Consider the following 21,685-nt stretch of genomic DNA (forward strand, 5'->3'; position numbering starts at 1 on the left):
TCCTCTCATTAAACGAAGATTCTCATCAGCTCTGGGGTTGAGAGAATTTCTTTCTTTTGACATTTTATTAGGGACTCATACAACTCTTATCACAATCCAAACATACATCAATTGTGTAAAGCACATCTGTACATTCTTTGCCCTAATCATTTTCAAAGCATTTGCTCTCTACTTACACCCTTTGCATCAAGTCCTCTTTTTTCCCCTCCCTTCCCGCTCCCCCTTCCCTCAAGAGAATTTCTTAAGAGGAAAAAAAAAATCTTATACTGTGTGCCAAATTTACTCTCTCCCCTTACACCAGATTGAACTTTACCCAGGTGGGCCCCTATCCTACAACAGTCATACACTGTTCTAACATGAGAATGATAGGTATTTGCCTCAAAGGAAATGTCTCCAACTCAAATCAGTACTCAGACTTAAATTTATACCATATTGAACATTTTGTATCAAAACTGAACACATTACTAGTAGTTACATTTTACTAGTAGTTTTCTATTTATTGGATTGTTTTTGCTCTTTTTCTTGCTTTGAATTAGTATTTTATAAATATTATTTACATTAATTGAATTATTAAATTATTCTTGCATGAACTTTTTAAAATCTATCCTGTTTTATAACATGAATTTTTAACAATCTTATTTTATGTTTAGACAATAATACATTCCTTCCATTGAGCATAAGGATAATTTAATAACATATTTCCAATTCTTTCTTCCTTATCTTCTGTCCCTTTTTAAACAAAATCACTTGAATATAATAGATAAGTATACAAATTTGTTATTGTTTTAAATATTAATTATCTTTAAAGACAATTAAAATAATAAACAATGTTAAATTTTCCTTAATTTAATTTATTATCCCTGAAGAAATTCTTTCAGTGTTAGCATCAGACATATACTATTGTAAACTTGATTATAGTGGATTTAATCATGGAAAAATATGGTACAAGGTCACTTGATTTCCCTCTTGACTCAACCTGAATTTTCTCTAGGGTTAAATATCTTTTTATTTTTCTATGAGAGTAAGTCCTTGTCTGTTTTAAACTTATTATGAATAGACTTTTATTTCTTACATTTAATTTTTATCTTTATGTAATTATAATTGTCTAGAAGTGTTGGACACACAGAGACAATAACTGATTAAATCGTTTATCAAGGACAGGACTGAGCAGCACTTCACACTGTTGTACAGAGGGTCACTTTAAGACAGAACTCAACTCAACAGCACCTAACAACAAGAAACCAAAGGAGATCTACACAAATGGAAGAATGTCCCTGGCTCATGATAGGAAGGCTCATTATGTAAATATCAATATTACCCAACACAAATTTTAAATACCATTCAATACTGATCCAAATAATAACTTCATTCCATAATCAAATGTTAACACTAATTACTAACTTCATATGAAGGGAGAAGAGACCCAGGATAAGCAAGAAAGATCAAAAGTGCAACAAAGTAGGAGAACTCACACTACCCAATCTCAAAACCTATTATACAGCCACATTAGGCAAAACAGCATAGGACTGATCAAATCATAGGTACACTGACCAGTGTGTGTGTGTGTGTGTGTGTGTGTGTGTGTGTGTGTGGTGGTGCGGGGGGGGGGGGGCAGAGACAACTTACAAATAAAGTCAACCACCTGTAGGCAACTGATATTCAAGAAAGTGCCAACAATTAAATGGGAAGAAACCATTCTCTACAACCAATGGTGATGGCAAAATTGGATCTAAATCTACAGAAGAATTACACAGGACCCATATGACTTCTCATGTACAAAACTGAACTCAAGATAGATCAAAGACCTACCTCCATGTACAGACCCATAAAGATCACCAGTGGGAAAACAGTTACATACTTAAGGGCCCAAATACAGGGCATACACGTTTCAAACACAGCAGAGGAGGTCCACATAAGAGAAGCAAAATAACTGAGTAATTCTTTGTATAATAAGACCCATATATACATCAAAATAATTCAATAAGAGAATTAACAAACAAACAAAAAAAGAGAATTAACAATTATTTCCTGGACTGGAAAACAATTATGACCAATGACACAGGGGCAATTATATACCACTAAAATATATAGAATGATGCAAGACTTTAATAAGAAAAAAATCCAAATAACTCAACAATAAAGGCAGTAAAAATTATACCTAGACAGTTAATCAAAATAGGCATCTAAATGTCAAATAGACACATTAAAAATGTTCCTGATCAAGTGAGCACTCGGCTTGCAGCAACCATAGAAAATGTTCCTGATCATGAGCCATACAGAAGATGCAGATATGAAAAAAATGTAGATATATCATGTTACACTGAAAATGGTAGCCCATGAAAAGAAGGAAAGAAAAACAGAAATAAATGTACCAGAGAAGAAGCAGAGAGATTGGAACTCCCAGACACTGCTGCTGGTAGTTCTGTCCAACTACTCTGTAAAGTGATATGGTGATACCACAAACAAATGGGATAATAAACTGCATGTATTCCAGCAAGGCTTTTAGTGGGTATACTAAGATCACAAATTAAAGATAGACATATGAATGCCCATGTTCATCAAAGTACTCTTCAAAATATCATAAAATTGGCAATAACCAAAAGCCAACGAATAGAAGATTAGATAAAGCAACTTTGGTACATACACAGAATGGGATACTATATATGTGTAGGACACCGACAAAGCTCATCACTACACAGATAGACCTAGAGAACATTATGCTCAGTCAAAGCAGTCCATCTCAAAAGGGCAAACATTGCATAAGCCAACTATCAGCATAAACACCAACACAGAGTCTGAAACCTATTCTCAGATTAGGTAATCATTTCATATGATGCCCCAGGCAATGTTGTTACATGACTCTAGCTCAGCTCAATTTAATAGTATCACTTACTTTGCTGTTATTAAAGGAACGGAAATATTCCATTGGACTTAAAGCTGGAATATCCTGGAATGGAGGCGCAGATGACTGCTAACCCAGAGTCGTGGGCTTCAGAGTATGATGCAAGGATTTCAAATGGTAAAGCCAAATTCAGAGGAGGGAATGTTATTAGAGGTTCAATCCGTGGGTATCAGAGTTGAAGTTCTTTCTTTGTTTCTTTTGCTTGGCTTTGCACTCTCCAGAAACAAACTTTAAAAATCCCCCCAACCCCACTTGCCTTTCCAGCACTCTCAGGTGCATTCAGGGTTATTATATTTGATGATTGTTAGTTCTGTGATGTGGCTTTGTTAAAGGGAGTGGTGATTAATCTAATCTTCTGACTTTGATCATTTTTAAGGGAGCACTCTGAACCAAAGTCTGGCTTGGGACCTTAAAAGTATCCATGTCTCTCCCTCGGGGGAATTATGGGCCCAGGAGAAAATTTCTGACCCTGTCCAGGATAGAACTTATTTTTCTCTTTTCCCTCACCTCCCCTCCCAACACACTCACATCTTTTCCCCAAGTTACAGTAGTTTACCACCTGTGACCATAACATCCTGTTTTGGTGTCATTCGCTTGTGCACTTAGGCAATTATATCTTGCAGATGACAGGAGCTGTATTATGGGGGAAAATATTGTTCCCTCTGTTCCTCTTGGTGTCTATATGGATTAATCAGTACAGTAAACTCGTATAATCAGATATCATATTTCTCCAAACACTATAATTACCAGCTATTTGCCCCAGGACACCATATCTTCCCCTCAGATATCTTTCTAATGAAAGCATCTCCCAAAGAGCACATTAGTCTGCTGATGAAGAGCAGCCCAGGCTAACCCTTAAACTCTAGAAACGAGAGTGCACAGCCATGGGCTGCCCAGGTCTCCCCATTCACTGAACAGATATGATTATGCACAAATTCCAATTGAGTCTGCTGACCTAAGGTTCCCTGGTGGCAATTATAAAAAGGAAGAAAAGATGATGAACAAGAGAAACAGTGGATATCTGTGATAGTTTGCTGAACAGGATGTCTTTGTGTTTGCAGATGTCTAGGGTAAAGAGCAGCTGGTAGAGTCTGGGGGGAGACCCGAGGCTAACTAGACAATGTCTCTGCATTTACCAGCAGTTATGAATGGATTGCATCAGCCATCTCCAGGGGAGGGCCTGCAGTGGGTCTCAATTACTAGTACTAATGTTGGTACTACACCCTACATAAGCTCAGCGGGTGGCTGATTGGCAGTCCCCAGAGATAATGACAAGAACATTCCCTATATTCAAATAGTCAGGCTCAAAGTTAAGGACATAACCTTGTATCACCATAAAAGAGACACTGTGAAGGGAATCATTAAATGTTTATACACAAAACTCCCTACAGTGGGACACTGGACTTCAATGATTGCTGAGGACCCTCGGACCCAGGGCTCAGTTCCAGCAGACCAAACAGAGAGGAGTTAAAAGCTGACTTCCTGTCTGTGTCACGGGCTTCCTCTCTATCTTACCGTTTCCCTTGAGGATCTCTCTAGATGTGTGGGTTTGTACCAAACACTGAATTAAAAACATTTCATTGTAATATGAGGAAATGCCCTTCTGTTCCCAAAGAGCAGAAGACCACACAAGGAGGCACATCATGCAGAGGGAACAAGGCAAAGCTGAAGGACCTGTCTGCTCTGACACAATCCTGTCCCCAGGAACTGCTATGAGGAGGAGAGGATATAGGATGGGTAGGGGTTCCCTGAAATGTGCTCAGTCCAGGGTAGACCAGCGAGAGCACAGTGGTATCCTCAAGCCACAATTGCTCATCAGAGCTGGCAGGTGGCCTAAAAAACTAAAAAACTGGTGGCCTAAATCCTGCTACCATCCTAAGCCACTGACTGGGAATCAGGACAGAAGAAGTGACTGGTTTCAGAGGGCACATTTGGGGTCCTTGGAATAGTGTGCTCCTGTGCTTGAAGCAAGGAGAGGTACTTATTCCTGAGGAAACTACACTTTCCCTTGTGGGTTTGATTGTATATAAATACCCAAAGTATTTATAATGTGTCAGCTCTTAGAGACCATGTTAATTTAAATAATTTCATTTCATAATTTTGATTTAAATATAAGTGAAAATCAATAAATTTCAATGTAGCTTTCATTTTATTTAACTCATGATTTTCAGGACACACGCACGCACCATGTTGGGAGGAAGGGCAGTCAAAAGGAGAGATCCAGGTGCTAGAACAAGGTCCTGATCCTCAGCCCTGTATGCATTCCTAGCTTACAACTAGGCCAGCTAGCCAGACTTAAGACAAAGCCATCTTGGAAGAAAAGGCTCCATTCATCTGTTGAGCTTTTCAATCGGGCACTAGAAAAGATCTGGAATGGAACCATCTCCTCCATGCCATCTCTTAGTCATAGAGTCAGAAAAACGGAAACAAAATTTGAAGCTGCAAAGTTTTATTCTTGTTTACCAATTAACTGAACACAGCTAGTGAAAATTTGATTGTATATTCCTTTGATCATATTTTTATCATTTTGATGTTCCAGAATATTGAAGTACTTAGTGCACCTGAGTATATGACTGACCAAATCTAACCCCATGGTTGGTGCACTGGAAAACAAGCCCAGTATATCTGAGTTAAGAGTCCAAAATGTTCCTTGATAGTTCAGGGAGTACTCATGAACTCATTCAGGATATGTTTAGTAGACCTGACGTCCTTCTATTTTCAAAGGACAGAAAGCCATACACGGAGGCACACCATAAGAGGGAACAAGGCAAAGCTGAAGGACATGTCAGCCTTGATTCAAATCTGTCCCCACTAACTGCAATTGGGAGGAGAGGATATAAGATGGTTAAGATTTCCCTAAAATCTGCTCAGTCCTGCATAGACCGGCAAGAGCATAATAGAATCTTCAAGGCACAAATGCTCATCAGAGCTGTCATGTGGGTCTCAAAAACTAGCTTGCCTAAGTCCCGCTGCCGACCTCAGCCACTGTGAGTCAGGACAGAAGAGGTGATGGATTTCTGAGGATACATTTAGGTCCCCTCAGGTCGTGTGCTCCTGTGTTTGAAACTAGGAAAGGTGTTCTTTTTTCCATAAAACTCTTGTCTACAGTTTCCCTTGTGGTATTGATTGTATAGGCCCCCAAAGTATTTATAATGTGTCAGCTCTTATAGACCAGTGGTTCTGAACTATATTAATGCCATGACCCTTTAATGAATTCCTCATGTTGTGGTGACCCCCCCAACCATAAAATGATTTTTGTTGTTACTTTATAACTGTAATTTTGCTACTGTTATGAATTTGGCGACACCTGTGAAAGGGTTGTTCAATCCCCAATGGGGTCACAACCCACAGATTGAGAACCATTGTTAGACATATTAATCTAAATAATTTCATTTCAAAATTTTAAATTAAATATAAATGAATATCAATAACTTTATGTAAATTTCCTTTTCTATATCTCTTGACTTTCAGGAGACACTCAGGCACCATGTTTGGAGGAATTTAAGTCCAAAGGAGAGATCCAGGTTCTAGAACAAGATCCTGGCCTTCAGCCCTGTATGCATTCCTAGCTTTCAGCCAGGACAGCATGCCAGATTTAAGACAAAGCCATCTTGGAAGAAGAGGCTTTATCCATCTGGTGAGATTTTCAGTCCGGCACTAGATAAGATCTGGAATGGGACCTTATCCTCCATGCAATCTCTTAGTCATAGAGTCAGAAAAACAAAACAACAAAGTAGTTAGAATTTTAATCTGCAAAGTTTTATTCTTGTTTATCAATTAACAGCACAACTGCATGAAATTAGATTATGTTTTCCTTGGAATCATATTTTCTGCCATGATTTCCACATTTCAGAATATTGGGTTTTTTTAGTGCACCTTCAGTATGACTGACCAAATCTAACTCCAAGCAGTGTTTATGACTATTGTTTGCAGATTCACAGTGAATCAGAACTGACTACAGGACACCTAACAAGTACACAGCATCAGCAAAACAGTATCTGCTATGTTTAAGACTAGTATTGCAGTCACTGTATCAATGCCTCTCCCTGAGGACTTTACAGAAGGAAGTGTCTTCTCCATAGTCATTGCAGTCAGCACAGAATATCTTCAGATTATCACACTGCAGTCTGAGGACACTGCCACCTATGACTATGTAGAAAACACTGTGAAAATTCACATCCTGAAAATGTCCCAGAAACCCAGGTCAGAGGGAATGACTTTGACAATTTGCGTGCTGTCTCTCTCTATTTTTCTCCACGTAGTAGTTAAAGCTTTGAGGAAAAAAAGCTTTCATTTCCTGTGCAATATTTTCCAATTGGGGGCTGTTAAACCAGGTCCACAAATGAGAAGAAACTTTCTTTGACTCAAATCATACAATTAGGCCATACACACAGTCACCAAATCAATTCTAACTTATAGGAGCCTTGTAGGGTCTGGAATGCAAATTATTTGGAGGCACACCCTTTAATCATCTGTCCTAGAAGCTGGATTTCAGGTGGTCAATGCCCTACCCACTGTGCATCTAGGGTTTCTTAATGCTCATAGCACTTAAACAAAATAAAACCAATGTAGTACTGTTTTAGATTCCTTGGGGGGTGATTCTGATGCACTGTGTCCCATTCTGCACAGAGCAGAACTGCATTTCTATTTTAAAGGCTGAGACCTTTGAGAACTAATTCATTAAGCCTGACTTACAAGGTATTCTGGGTGAATCACGATTTGGTTGAGTGCAGTGTTGTAAGGACTTAAGCTTGACTCGTGTGCCCCGATTTTAGAATTTAGAAAAAATGGTGTCCAGGTCTCTTTAATCACTAAAATAGGTAACCTTTCTCTTCCACACCCAGTTTTGCTCCTTCACAGTGTATTATTACCCAAAAGTCAATATCCTCCTTTTCTCAGAATGTGCCCTTTGTCTCATACCCCATTCCACCCTACTTCACAAACTTAAGATTAATGCTTATCTTAGTTTCTATAAACTGCTTGCTGAAAGAAATGTGGAAGCCTCAACCTTTCTTTGATTACACTTTGTAATATCCTCAACCCCTACTGATTGCCAAACCGACTATGGTTTTTGCTCTTATAAACCTACCAGAATATCATTTTGTGCCTTGGGGAATTTCAGAGAGTTTGAATCCTCCCAAAGTCCACTAGCTAAAATAAGGATTCCCAATCTGGACATAAATGAAATTACACCACTTATGCACATCAGAAGGCTACATTAGAAGAGTGAAATGGAGGAGGGGTCAAGATGGCAACCAGGTGAGCCACACATACTGAAGGCTCTTTTGGACATGGCGGGTTAAGTGTCCTGGTAGTTGAATGGAAGGATTCTGGTGAGAGATGCCCCTGGATCTGCCCCCCACCCCCACCCCACACATCTGTCCTGAGCCGTAGACTCAGTGATCTGGGATCGATTCTTGGGAAATCTCGGCTCATCAGGCTGAGTGACCCCAGTGCACCCCCACCACTGCTGTGAGCAGTGATTTACTCACTCCACACCCAGGCCGGGCCTCCACACCAGGAGCTGCTTGGCTGCCCCGCTGAGACACGCAAAGCTATGGTGGGACTCCCTACAACAGCTGCCCACACATGGGACCCCACTAGGAGAGAAATTTCCCTTTCTCGCAGTTCCCCTCTCCCCACGTGGCAGCAATCTGCCTGGGCCCAGTAACTGACCTGAAATCTACCAGTAGCTGGCTTGGTGACTTTCACTAGGGAAAATCCGCCCCCATTGTTGCCTGGGACCTCGCCACCAGCACCCTGGTCTGCCTGCCTGCTCCTGTCAGCTTCGCTACTGCTCCCTGTCTGGGAGGCTGCATGACGGTGCACCCTTTCAGGTACCAACGCTGGGCACTCTCCACCAGCATGCACCCGCTGCCGAAGCCCATCCAGCTTCTACCCACAGAGCCACTTCAGGCTGGCCCATGCCACTGCGGTGGCCTGAGGGGTTCCCAGTGCTGGCAGCCCCAAGCGCTAAGCCTGCCTGCCCCAGCCCGCTCCCACAGTGCAGAGGGCTGGCCCCACTGCCCCGTGTTTCCCACCAGAACCACTTCTGCCCTTTCCTGGCCTGGCCCATGCAACTGCAGAGCCCTGTGCAGCCCTGCGGGGTTCACAGCACGGCCCGAATGATAAGCGTTCTTGCCTGCTAAGGAGGCTAATGACAATCTTTGGGTTTCCTGCTGGAGCTCTTTCTGTCCACTCCAGATGGCCCAAGCAAATGCAGTACCCCAAGGCGTCCCCAGCACCAGCGGCCCCAAACGCCTTCTAGCCCCAGCCCAGTTACTGCTGGCAGAGGAGGTGGGCATCTTGGTCTGGCATTTTCCACAGCACCTCTTGCTTCCCCAGTCCTTTCAGGCTGGTGGAGTTGGCTCGCTGCTGTGGTGCGTTTCCTGGATGCCTAACCTCTGCCTACTGGCTAAACACAACAGGCCTGCAGGGACCTTGGGAAGAGCATGCTTCATCTGAAGAGCATTCATTCCCACATAGCCTGGCTTTGGAGCCCTTGATCAGCACCCTTCGGGTGACAGTGAGCTCTCCCCAACATATGCCTTCAATTCGGCATCTTTAAAAATTGGAGGCAAAGGGGGAAAATAATCTGTTTTTCTTTTTTTTTCTTTGACCATTTGCATTATTATCATTTCTTTTTTGCTTTTTATGTTTTTCCCTATTAAAAATTTTTTTTTAACAAGGAAAAAGACTAAGTGTGCCCTGACAGAGCAGGTCAAAGGATCCTAGGAGCATACATTTAGGCTCCAGCATCCACTCCAGTCACTGAAACTTCTCACCACTGTTGGCCACTGAACCATCAATGGACTCTGCCTACTAAGGAGTCTGACCCACCTCTATAGAAGGTCATATGTAGCCCCCAGAAGCACCTTTAATAGTAACAAATGGAAGGTGTTAAGGGGCCCCTGGTGTCCCAGAAACATGGGGCCTATGAACCAATCGAGGAAAAATCAACAGACCACATCAGTCCCTACAAAAATCCAGAGACAAAACACAGTAGCAGAGTTAATGACTCTCATAGAAGAATCAGACACAGATCTGTCACAGAAGGAAATCTTCAGAAGTCTGCTCAGAGTAATACAGGAGCTGAAGGAAGCAATGCAGAATAAGGATACAATGATAAAGGAGGTGAAGTCCACAATAGAGGGGATGAAGTCCACACACCAAAGGGAAACACAGGTGCTAACGGATGAAGTAGCAGAAGCCAAACACAAGCTTACAGAATTTACGATTACACTTGAGGAGGCAGAGAACGGTATAGGTGATCTCGAAGACCCACAAACAGACATATGCAATTGGGAAATACCGTCAAATAGGAAAATCAAAGAAGCAGAAAATAACCGGAGATCAATGACAGATGCTATGAAGAGGAATAATATTCAAATAATTGGTCTACTGGAGGAGAACACACCACAGAAGTCGACAGCCAAGATAGTGGAAGAATTTCTGGAAGAAAACTTTCCCACCTTAATGTGTAAGAACCAGACACTCGTACAGGAAGCTGAACGAAACCAACTAGACTAGACCACAAGAAGAACTCACTAAGACATATAATAGTAAAAATATCCACCTTTGAGGAAAAAGAGAAAATTTTAAGAACAGCAAGAGAAAGGAAGGCAGTCACATACAAAGGATATCAGGTAAGAATATGCTGAGACATATCAGCAAACACTATGAAGAGGAGAGAGTGGAGAAACATCTTCTAAAAGCTGAAAGAAAAAATGCCTCCTCCAGAATCCTTTACCCTGCCAAATTATCCATTAAGATAGATGGGAAAATAAGGGTCTTCCAGGACAAGGAAAGAATAAAAGAACATGCTGCAAGACACCTGACCCTGCAGAAGATACTGGCTGACTCATTGTGGCCAGAGGTTCAACCTCCACCAGAAAAAAACAGACCACAATATACCCCATCTCTATCCAGAAGCCAAAATGCCAGCAACAATTACCAAGACAACAGGGCCTAAGAGAGAAAAGAAGACAAAATAGAATATCTCTACACTGATATGAAAGGATAGGAAAACACCCAAAACACAAGACAGGGTGTAAGAACATTGAATGCACAGATTGTAATAATAACTCTGAATTCCAATGGACTCAATTCATACACGGAAAGAAAGGAGACTGGAGGACTGGCTCAGAAAACATCATTCATCAAGATGTGCCTTCAAGAGACACATCTTAAGCACACAGGCAAAAATAAACTAAGAATAAAGGCTGGCAGAAGTATACCAGGCAAACGACAACTTAAAAAAAAGCATGGGGGCAATCTTAATCTTTGACAAAATGGATCTCAAGGTTCAAACCATAAAAAGAGACAAGGAGGGACACTACATAATGCCTCAAGGCCCATTAAACCAAGAACCAGTTAGCATATTGAATATTTATGCACACATTGGAGCGACAAATTTCATCAAACTATTAAAAAGATGAAAAAATAAATCACATATTGAACCATCATAGAAGGTAACTTGAACACTGCTATCAGGGAAAGACAAATTAATTAGGCAACTGGGCCTGACATTTATACCACTTTCCATACAAATACAAATAATTCACATTCGTCTCAAGGTCACATGGGTCATTTTCAAGAAGAGACTACATGCTGGGACACAAGTCAAGTCCGTGTAAATTCAAATACATAGATATTATTCAGACGTCTTTCTTGGATCATCACGTCACAAAGCTGGACATTAATAAAAGTACATCCAGAAGAGCAAGGGCAATCAATTGGAAGAGCAAGAGCAATAAAAAAGATAAACAATTATCTCCTGTGACATGAATGGGAAGGCCCAGATTACAGAGGATATTAGGAAGTGTCTAGAAAGTAATGAGAATGAGAATACAACATATCAAAACTTATGGGATACTGCGAAGGCAGTATGATATCAGAGGTAGCTTGATATCATTAAATGCATATAAAAAAGAAGAGAGACTTATGACAGATAATATTATCACAAAACCTCCAACAAGTAGAATAGGGTCAGCAGAAGGACCCCTCCAATAGCAAAAGAAAAGAAATAATAAAATTCAGGACAGAGTTAACCAGTGGAAAGACAAAAGATAAATGCAACTAAAAGCTGTTTCTATGCAAGGATCAACAGAATTGACAGACCACTGGCGAATCTGTCCAAGGATAGGAAAGGGCAAGCATCCATAGCCAGGATGAGGGATGACACAGGGGTAATTACAACAGACCCAGATGAGATTAAGCGGATAATCAAAAACACTATGAAAGTCTGTATTCTAATGAATTCAGAAAAGAGGAAGACAAGGATAGATACTTGAAAAAACAGTCCATCCCTACATTATCTCACACAGAGGTCAAGAATGTCAACAAATCTATTGCAAAAGAAATAGAGGGTCATCAAGAAGCTACAAAAAAATAGCCTCTGAGCCAGAAGGCGTCACAGCAGAATTCTACCAAGAATTCAAGGAAGAGTTGACTCAGATTCCCCACAAAGTATTCCAAAGCATAGAAAATGGTGGCAAACTCCAAAACTCATTCTACGAAGCCAGCATAACTTTGATACTCAAACAGGGCAAAGACCCCAGAGGTATAGAGAATTACAGACCAATACCTTCAATGAACATAGATGTAAAAATCATTAACAAAGTAATGACCAATAGAATACAAAAGAATATAAAACATATTACCTACATTGACTAGGTAGGATTCATGCCAGGGATGCAGGGTTGATTTAACATTAAAAAATCCATCAAAATTATACACCACATCGAGAAGAAAAATGATGAAAAAATATATGATAATATGCATAGATACAGAAAAAGCATTTGACAACACGCAACATCCATTCCTAATTAAAACGCTCACGAAGATAGGAATGGAAGGTAAATTCCTCAAGCAGGTACAAGCTATCTACGAAATGCCAACAGGCAACATCATAGTTAATACAGAAAAGACAAAAACAATTCCACTGAAAAAGGGTACAAGACAAGGATACCCCTTGTCCCCATTTCTATTCAATATTCTACTGGAGGTTCTAGCTAACAACATAAGGCAGCAGAAGGATATCACAGGGATCCAAATGGCAGTGAAGGAGTGAAACCATCTATTTTAAGATGATATTGTATATTGAAAACCCCAAAAGCTCCACAATGGGAGTACTTACAGCAATAGAGGAATATAGAAGAGTGGCAGGATACGATATCTACAAAGAAAAGTTGGTATGTTTGCTATACACATTGGACGGAACCATGGAAGAAAGCATCAAGAAAGCAGCACCCTTCACAGTAGCCAAGAACAAACTGAAATATCCAGGAATATATTTAACAAAAATCCTAAAGACCTATACAAGGAAATTTACAGGATCCTACTACAGGAAACCAAAAGCAAACAAATGGAAGAATATCCCATGCTCTTGGATTGGAAGGCGCAACATAGTAAAGATGGGGCCGGCCATACAAGCTCAATGCTGTTCTGATTCAGATACCAACAACCTTCTTCAAAGAATTGGAAAAACTGATCACCAAGTTCATATGGAGAGGGAAGAAGCCCAGAGTTAGCAGAGAACTCTAGAAGGACAAAGTTGGAAGATTCGCCTTATCTGACTTTAATACTTATTACACAGCTACCGTGATCAAAGCAGTGTGGTACTGGCACAATGACAGAGACTCACACCAGTGGAAAAGAATACAAAGCCCAGGAATAAAACCATCAGCATATAGACAACTGAACTTAAATACGGGTCCCAAAACCATCAAGTGGGAAGGGGATGCCCTTTATAACAAGTGGTGCTGGAAACAATGGATATCCACATGTAGAAAAATGAAAAAAGACGTTTACCTCACCCCATGCAAAATAAACTCAAGGGGGATCACAGACCTAGAAGTAAAACCCCAAACCATCAGGATCATCAAGGAGGGAATCGGGATACACCTAAGATCATTGACCCAGGGAATTCATAGGTTCACTGCAATAGGGAAGGGTACACACACAGGTGAACTGGAAATCAACAAATGAGACTTATTAAGAATAAAACCCCTGTGTGCCTCGAAACTTGGCCAAGAGGGTTACAAGACTACCCACAGACTGGAAGAGGATTTTTAGTAATGACACATTGGACAAAGTACTCATTACTAAAATCTTTAACACCCTCATGGCCTGCAAAAGGAGGAAAACAGTTAACCCCTAAGTGTCAGGGGAAGCCAGCCCCTAACATCATTACAGGTACAGTAGGCGCAATTGTACAGCGATAAGTAAAGATCATAGCAAAGTTATAGAGAGCATGAGAGATAGAAGTATTGTAATAAATGGAGTCAGACATGATTCATGGTAGCATGCTCACCTCAGCCCCACTTGATGCTCCACGTGGAGGGAGAGAGAGATCTTTAATGCTAGCCCGGGCTTTTTATATTCTCCAGGGACATGCAAGCCCCCTAATTACAGGTGAGTACAAATGTCACAGAAATGGGGTGTGCTATAGTTAGCACAGTAATGAGAGGGGTTAGTCTAGGAACAAACATGCAATAGTAAGAGGAGGGATTGGGGGTATACATGTGATAAGATGGGCGGATAACTTAACTTTGATGTCACAGTCAGTTTGGCCTGTTCCCTGACTCAACTGATAGAGATCATTATAGGTAGGGTGAGAACACTTGGTTGCAGGCCTCAGGGAGGAATAGTTTATTGTCCCCAGTAGCAGGGAGTGAGGCCTGCCATATAGTCTGGTGACTAACTGCCATCGGGAGGATGTCTGTAAGCCTCTGACCTCTCTCAACACCTAAGGAAGAGGGTAAAAGAACTGAAAAGAACTTTCACTAGGGAGAAGACCCACGTGGCCAACAACCATATGAAAAACTGGTCCCAGTCGTTAGGCATAAGAGAAATACAAATTAAAACAACCATGAGATACCACCTACCACCTTGAGGCTAGCTCAAATCAGAAAATCAGAGAGCAACAAGTGGTGGAGGGGTTGTGGTGAAATAGGAATCCTCCTCTACTGCTGGGGGTCACGTAGATATGTATAGCCACTGTGGAAAGCAATCTGCAGATAATTAAAGACAATGGAAATTGATCTACTTTATGACCCAGTCATCCTTCTACTGGGCATATACCCAGAGGAGGTAACAAATAAAACATGACCAGTCATCTGCAATGCAATGTTTATTGCGGCACAATTCACAATCGCAAAGATTTAGAAACAGCCTATGTTTCCAGGGGATTAGTAAACTCTAGCACAAAGCACGGATGATCACATGGAACACGTCGTTTCATAGGAAGAGTTGGAAGGAATCACGTTAAGCGAGGTAAGCCAATGTCAAAAGGACAGGTATAACACGAGTCCCCTGAGGTAAGGAATACAAGAACAGACACTTATCTCGCAAATCACAGGAGGCATCACAGCTAGTCAGGGGGAGGTCAGACAAAACCCAGGGAGGTAATATATGAGTCCAACATAAAGAAGGGGAAAAGGGGAAGGCGGAAGGAGAATGGCGGTGGGGAGAAACCGCGATGATGATATGGGGGGAACATGGCACTAAGCCACCCAGGAAGAGAGGATTGGTTGTGTCCCCATGCACCAAACCAGGAGGGCAATGTAACAGGTGGAGGAATCCATAAAAAGACTGGTCTATAGGGCCGGCCCCAATCAGAACTAGCCTGACCACCATAGAAGGGTGTGCATAGAGAATAACATTAGACCTTCTGGTGAGAGAAAGGAACTGACCTACCATACCCAGAAGGAAGCAGAAGCAAATAAACGGGGAGTGGTGCAAACCGTGGCCCACCAAACCCTGAGGACAATAGCCCCGCTCAGGGCAGCCAATGCCCAGAGAGGACCATATGCCCGGCCACACGACATCCCACACTGACCCATAGCCATACAGGGGGCAACACTGGAGACACAGTGTGGGATTTGTGCCCGAGCTGACCCCACCAACCAACTATGGGTGTGCAACAGAACAGCAATGGGAGCAGAACAAGTAAGACCCAAGGGAAAATAAATAGACTCGCCCAGGGTGTGGTACCCCATCAGACTAGACAGGAAAACACGCCTAAATGGCAACAAACAGAACTTGAACTATGTACAGGCTTTTCTTTCCTGTTTTTTTTTTTTTTTGCAAGTCATTGGATTTTCTGTATTGCTGCAGTCATTGTTTTTATGTGTCACTTTGTTTAGTGCAGTATTGTTTTTATGTGCATATTATCTCTACACATCAATCTAGATAAGCTAGGATGGATAAACAATCTGGAGAAGAAAACAATGCTACAGATGGTTCCAAGGAACCTGGGAGAGGGGAAGGTGGGGCAAAGGAAGTGGTGCTAACCAACCCAGGGACAAGAGAACAAGAGATCCAAATCAGTGGTTCATAATTGGTGCTTCAAAACTAGTGGCAAGGAGGGTTTGGGAGGCCTGGTAGGGAGTGATCAAGAGCAATGTAATCGAGAATTACTGAAATGAAAATGAAGGCTGAGCATGATAGTAGGACAAGACCAAAGTAAAAAGAGAGAGCGCAAAGAACTAGGAGGCAAAGGGCATTTGTAGAGGCCTAAATACAGGCATTTAGATATGTAAACATATTTATAAATGATGATGGGGAAATAGATCTATGTGCATGTATTTACAGGTTTAATATAAAGGTAGGAGATGGACATTGGGCCTCCACTCAAGTAGCCCCTCGATACAAGAACACTTTGTTCTATTATGATGATGCTCACTTGTCTGAGATGAGCAGTAAAGACAAATGTGTGCACAAGCAAGTGTGGTGAAGAAAGCTGATAGTGCCAGGCTATCAAAAGATATAGCGTCTGGGGTCTTAAAGGCTTGAAAGTAAGCAAGCAGTCACCTAACTCAGAAGCAACAAACGCACATGGAAGAAGCACACCAGCCTGTGTGATCACGAGATGTTAAAGTGATCAGGTATCAGACATTGAAGAACAAAAAAGCATCATTTTGTTCTCACCTTCCCCATATGAAGGCTGAAGACAAACGTGTGCTAAAGAAAGTGTGGTGACTAATCCACCCAAGGGGAGGGTATTGTTTACATCTCCACTGGGAAAGTGGGACCAGACTTCAACCCAGTGCGGCAAGGTCTGAATGCAATATCCCAGCGTGGAGTAGGGAACCAGTGGAGAGGTCTGGGAGGCTGGCCCCTGCACCATAAATTAAGAGTATTCTGCCCTTCCCCCGAAAAGAATTTGTTCCAAAGGACAACATTGACGCTGTAGCTCCGGGAGATGGACATATCTGATCAGAGCACATGGGAGCAGATGAAGGGGCAGGAGGAGAGAGTGGAACACAGCCTGGTCCACCAGGCTGTGAGGATGATGTTCCCGAGTAGACCAGCCAGTCCACAGAAAGAACAACATGGCTGGCCCCACTATGAGAAATGATGCCCCTCAGTGACTGAGGGCGATACAGGGGACAGCACCGGAGACACAGTGTGGGAATTGCACCTGACCTGATCCCACCACACCGAGGCAAAGCACTGGGGGAGTGAAGCGGAACCGCAAGGGAATGGAGTGGCAAGGTCCCCAGGGAATGCTGAAAGTGGACTTTGGGGCCAGGGCGTGTTGCCCCAACAGACTGCACTGGAAAATGCTCCTAAGGGCCAGCAAATGATCCCTGAACTAACTACAAGCTTTTCTTTTGTGAAGTGTTTTGTTTTGCTCTTTGTCAGTGGTTTGTCTTTGTTGTTTTGTTGTCTGGTTGTATACTATTGCTTTGTTTTCCTCTCTCTTGTTTTCGTGCATGTTAGTGTCCCCACAGGTCTCTCTGAATAGGACAGGCTGGATGAACTATCTGGAGGAAAAACAATGGGACTGAGAGTTCTGGGGGGGATTTGGGATGGGGGTGGGGTAAGGAAACGGTGTCAACAAACACAGGGACAAGGGAACAACATGGGACCCAAAATGGTAGACAGGGGGAAGTGGCAGGCCTGGTGGGGAATGATCAAGGGTAAGGTTGCGTAGAAAAGAGGTATAGCTGTAGCCCAGGTGGTGACAGAGCATGGTAGTAGGGCAGGAGGAAAGTCAAGGGAGATAGAGGAAAGAGCTAGGAGTCAAAGGGCATTTATGGAGGTCTAGACAAAGACATGTACATGCAAATATATATATGAGGATGGGGAAATAGATCTATGTGTCTATATTTATAGGTTAAGTATTAAGGTGGTGGAAGGACCTTGGGAATCTACTCAAACAATCCCTCAATGCATGAATACTTTCTTTTATTAAATTGGAACTCTATGATCCTCACTATCCCGACACAACTGCTGAAGCCAAAGTGGGTGAACAAGTAAATGTGTTGAAGAAAGCTGATGGTGCCCGGCTATCAAAAGAGATAGTGACTGGGGTCTTAAAGGCTTGAAGATAAACAAGCGGCCATCTAGCTCAGAAGCAACAAAGCCCACATGGAAGAACACACCAGCCTGTGTAAATGAGTGGTCCCGAAGGGATCAGTTATCAGGCATCAAAGAACAAAAAATCATATCAATGGTGCACACCTCCATGATAGGGTCGCTGAACACAAATGGGTGCATGAGCAAATGTAGTGAAGAAAGCTGATGGTGCCCGGCTATCAAAAGAGATAGTGTCTGGGGTCTTAAAAGCTTGAAGGTGAACAAGCGGCCATCTAGCTCAGAAGCAAAAAAAAGCCCACATGGAAGAAGCACACTAGCCAGTGTGATCACGAGGTGCCAAAGGGACCAGGTATAAGGTATCATGCAAAAAAAAAATATATATATATATATATATATATACCATATTGAATGAAGGGGGGAGTGCAGAGTGGAGACCCAAGGCCCAAGTGTCGGCCACTGTAGATCCCCTCATAGAGGGGTTTAGGAGAGGAGATGGGTCAGTCAGGGTGCGAGGTAGTACCAATGAAGAACACAGCTTTCCCCCAGATCCTGGATGCTTCCCCCCAACTACCATAATCCGAATTCTACCTTGCAGGACTGGATAGGGCAGAGGTTGTACACTGGTGCATATGGGGGCTGGAGGCACAGGGAATCCAGGGCGGATGATACCTTCAGGACCAAGGGTGTGAGGAGCTATGCTGTGAGAGTGGAGGGTGAGTGGGTTAGAAAGGGGGAACTGATTACAAGGATCCACATGTGACCTCCTCCCTGGGAGATGGACAGCAGAGAAGGGGGGGGGGAGGAAGACTTTGGATAGGGCAATATATGACAAAATAACAATGTATAAATTATCAAGGGCACATGAGGGAGGGGGGCGGGGATGAAGGGGGGAAAAAGAGGACCTGATGCAAAGGGCTTAATTGGAAAGCAAATGCTTTGAGAATGATTGGGGTAGGGAATGTGTGGATGTGCTTTATACAATTGATGTATGTATATGAATGGATTGTGATAAGAGTTGTATGAGCCCCTAATAAAATGATTTTTAAAAAAATGAAAGTGTGGTGAAGGGTGATGGGGACCAGCTATCGAGAGCTATAGTATCTGGGATATTAAAGGCTTGAAGGTAAACAAGCGGCCATCTAGCCCAGAAGCAACAAAACCCATATGGAAGTAGCATACCTGCCTGTGTGATCACAAGGTGTTGCAGGGATCAGGTATCAAACACCAAAGAACAAAAAAAGCCTATCACTGTGAATAAGGGAAAGTGTGGAGTGGGGACTCAAGACCCAGTGTAGGCAACTGGCCATCCCTAAGGAGATGAGCCAGTTATGGTACAGTGTAGCATTCATGAAACACACATCTTTCCTCTAGTTCTTAAATGCTTCCGCTCCCCCATCCCCAGCTCCCACCCCCAGCAATATGATCCCAATTCTAACTTACAAACCTGGCTAGACCAGAGGATGCACACTGGTGCAGATAGGAACTGGAAACACAAGGAATGCAAGACACATGATCCCTTCAGGACCAGTATTGAGTGGTAGTACCAGAGGTTGGAGGGAAGGTGGCGTAGAAAGGGGGAACCGAATACAAGGATCTGCACATAACCTCCGCCCTTGGGGATGGACAACAAAAAAGCGGGTGATGGGAGACTTTAGGCATTGTAAGATATGATAAAATAATAATTTATATATTACCAGGGTTCATAAGGGAGGGGGAAATGGGGAGGATGGGGACAAATGAGGGAGCTGATTCCAAGGGCTCAAGTAGAAAGCAAATTTTTTGAGAATGATGAGGGCAACATGTGCTTGACACAGTGGATTTGTATACGTATTGTGATAAGAGTTGTACAAGCCCCCAATAAAATTATTTAAATAACAAAAAAGACTGAGAGCCCACGAATTGGTAATTTTTTTTAACCAATGACACACTGGAAAAAGAGCTAGTTACAAAAATATACAAAACTCTGTATTCCCTGTGTTTCCAGTTACCACCTGTATCAGTGTACAACAACCGGTTCAACCAGATTTTCAATGTAGAACTGGGATCATGATAGTTGTATGTATGTATGGATTGTGATAAGCATTGTATGAGCCCCCAATAAAATGATTTTTAAAATATATCCTTAAATATATATATACAGAACTCTACAACATATCAATAAGAAAACAAGACCCAACGAAAAAATGGGACAAACATATGAACAGACAGTTCACCAAAAATGAGGTACCTATGATTAACATATAAAAAATGCTCACAATCACTAGCCTTCAGGAAAACCACAATCAGATAGCACTTAAGTCCTACAATGCCAGCCCAAACCAAAGAAGCAAAACAACAAATGCTGGAGAGGATCTGGAGGAATTGGGATTCATATATACTGCTGGAAGACATAAATGCATAGAGCCATCATGGAAAACAATGTGGCACTCCTTAAAACAACCAGAACTTGAAATCCCATATATCCAGCAATACCAAGATTAGGCATCATGGAATTCATAGAAATATATTTTTAAAAGCAACAAAGTAAAAGAGATAAAGCTCAATCGAAGAGAAATATTAAAAACTACAATTGATTTTAAATGGGTCAAAAAGTATCTCAAAGGATAAAGGGTTATATTTTAACTTAACTGCATCTGCAATAACCTACCTTCCAAAGAATGCTGCATGAGAGCAAGGCTATTCGCATCTCTATTCTATGGCCACAGTATTTCTCCAGTTAATGTAGTTAACATGGGTCAAAAGAGAGATCAAATGTAAAATCAGATATTGGTCTTGATATCAATGCACATATGCACACAGCATCAGTCATTAGGCTTTCCCAGTCTCTGTGTTCGTAGGATTTCCTACAGGATTTACACTGCAGTCATACAATGTGGCAGACATTTCGTTCAGCCTTTCTAGGCAGTTTGTGCATCAGCTTAGCCTGAGCTTTGCGGAACATCAAAGAAAATGTAATTGGATACTGGAGGCACTGTCAGTCACTAAATGCATACGCACTGCCACATTCCCTGTATTCATGTGGTTTCTCTGCTGTACAAATCCTCTATTGTCACATGACACCATTTGGGCTAAAGGCCAGCCAACCAGGACTACATTGGTTAAAATCCTAATGTAGTTTACTGACACACTGAGAGAAACCAAGGAGGGTATCTGCAAAGTCACTATATTGCCAGACCTTTCCTTGTCATTGAGATCACTGGTATGTGATGTCACCTGACTTCCTGTGGAGAGCTTTCCCATCTTGACTGAACTTAAGGTTTTAAAATTTTGTGTATTTGTCAAGAAGACTGAGAAACACAGGTAAAAGTTTGTTACCCACACTCATTACAGCTACATGGTAACTATCCTACATGAAATCATTGATGAGACATGAGCTCTTCATTTTTTAAAACTTTTTTATGATTTAAAACTTTACAGAGTAAATTGGTTTCCATTCAACAATTCATACATTAATGG

This window comes from Tenrec ecaudatus, chromosome 15 (genome assembly GCF_050624435.1).
Source record: "Tenrec ecaudatus isolate mTenEca1 chromosome 15, mTenEca1.hap1, whole genome shotgun sequence".
Taxonomy (NCBI): domain Eukaryota; kingdom Metazoa; phylum Chordata; class Mammalia; order Afrosoricida; family Tenrecidae; genus Tenrec; species Tenrec ecaudatus.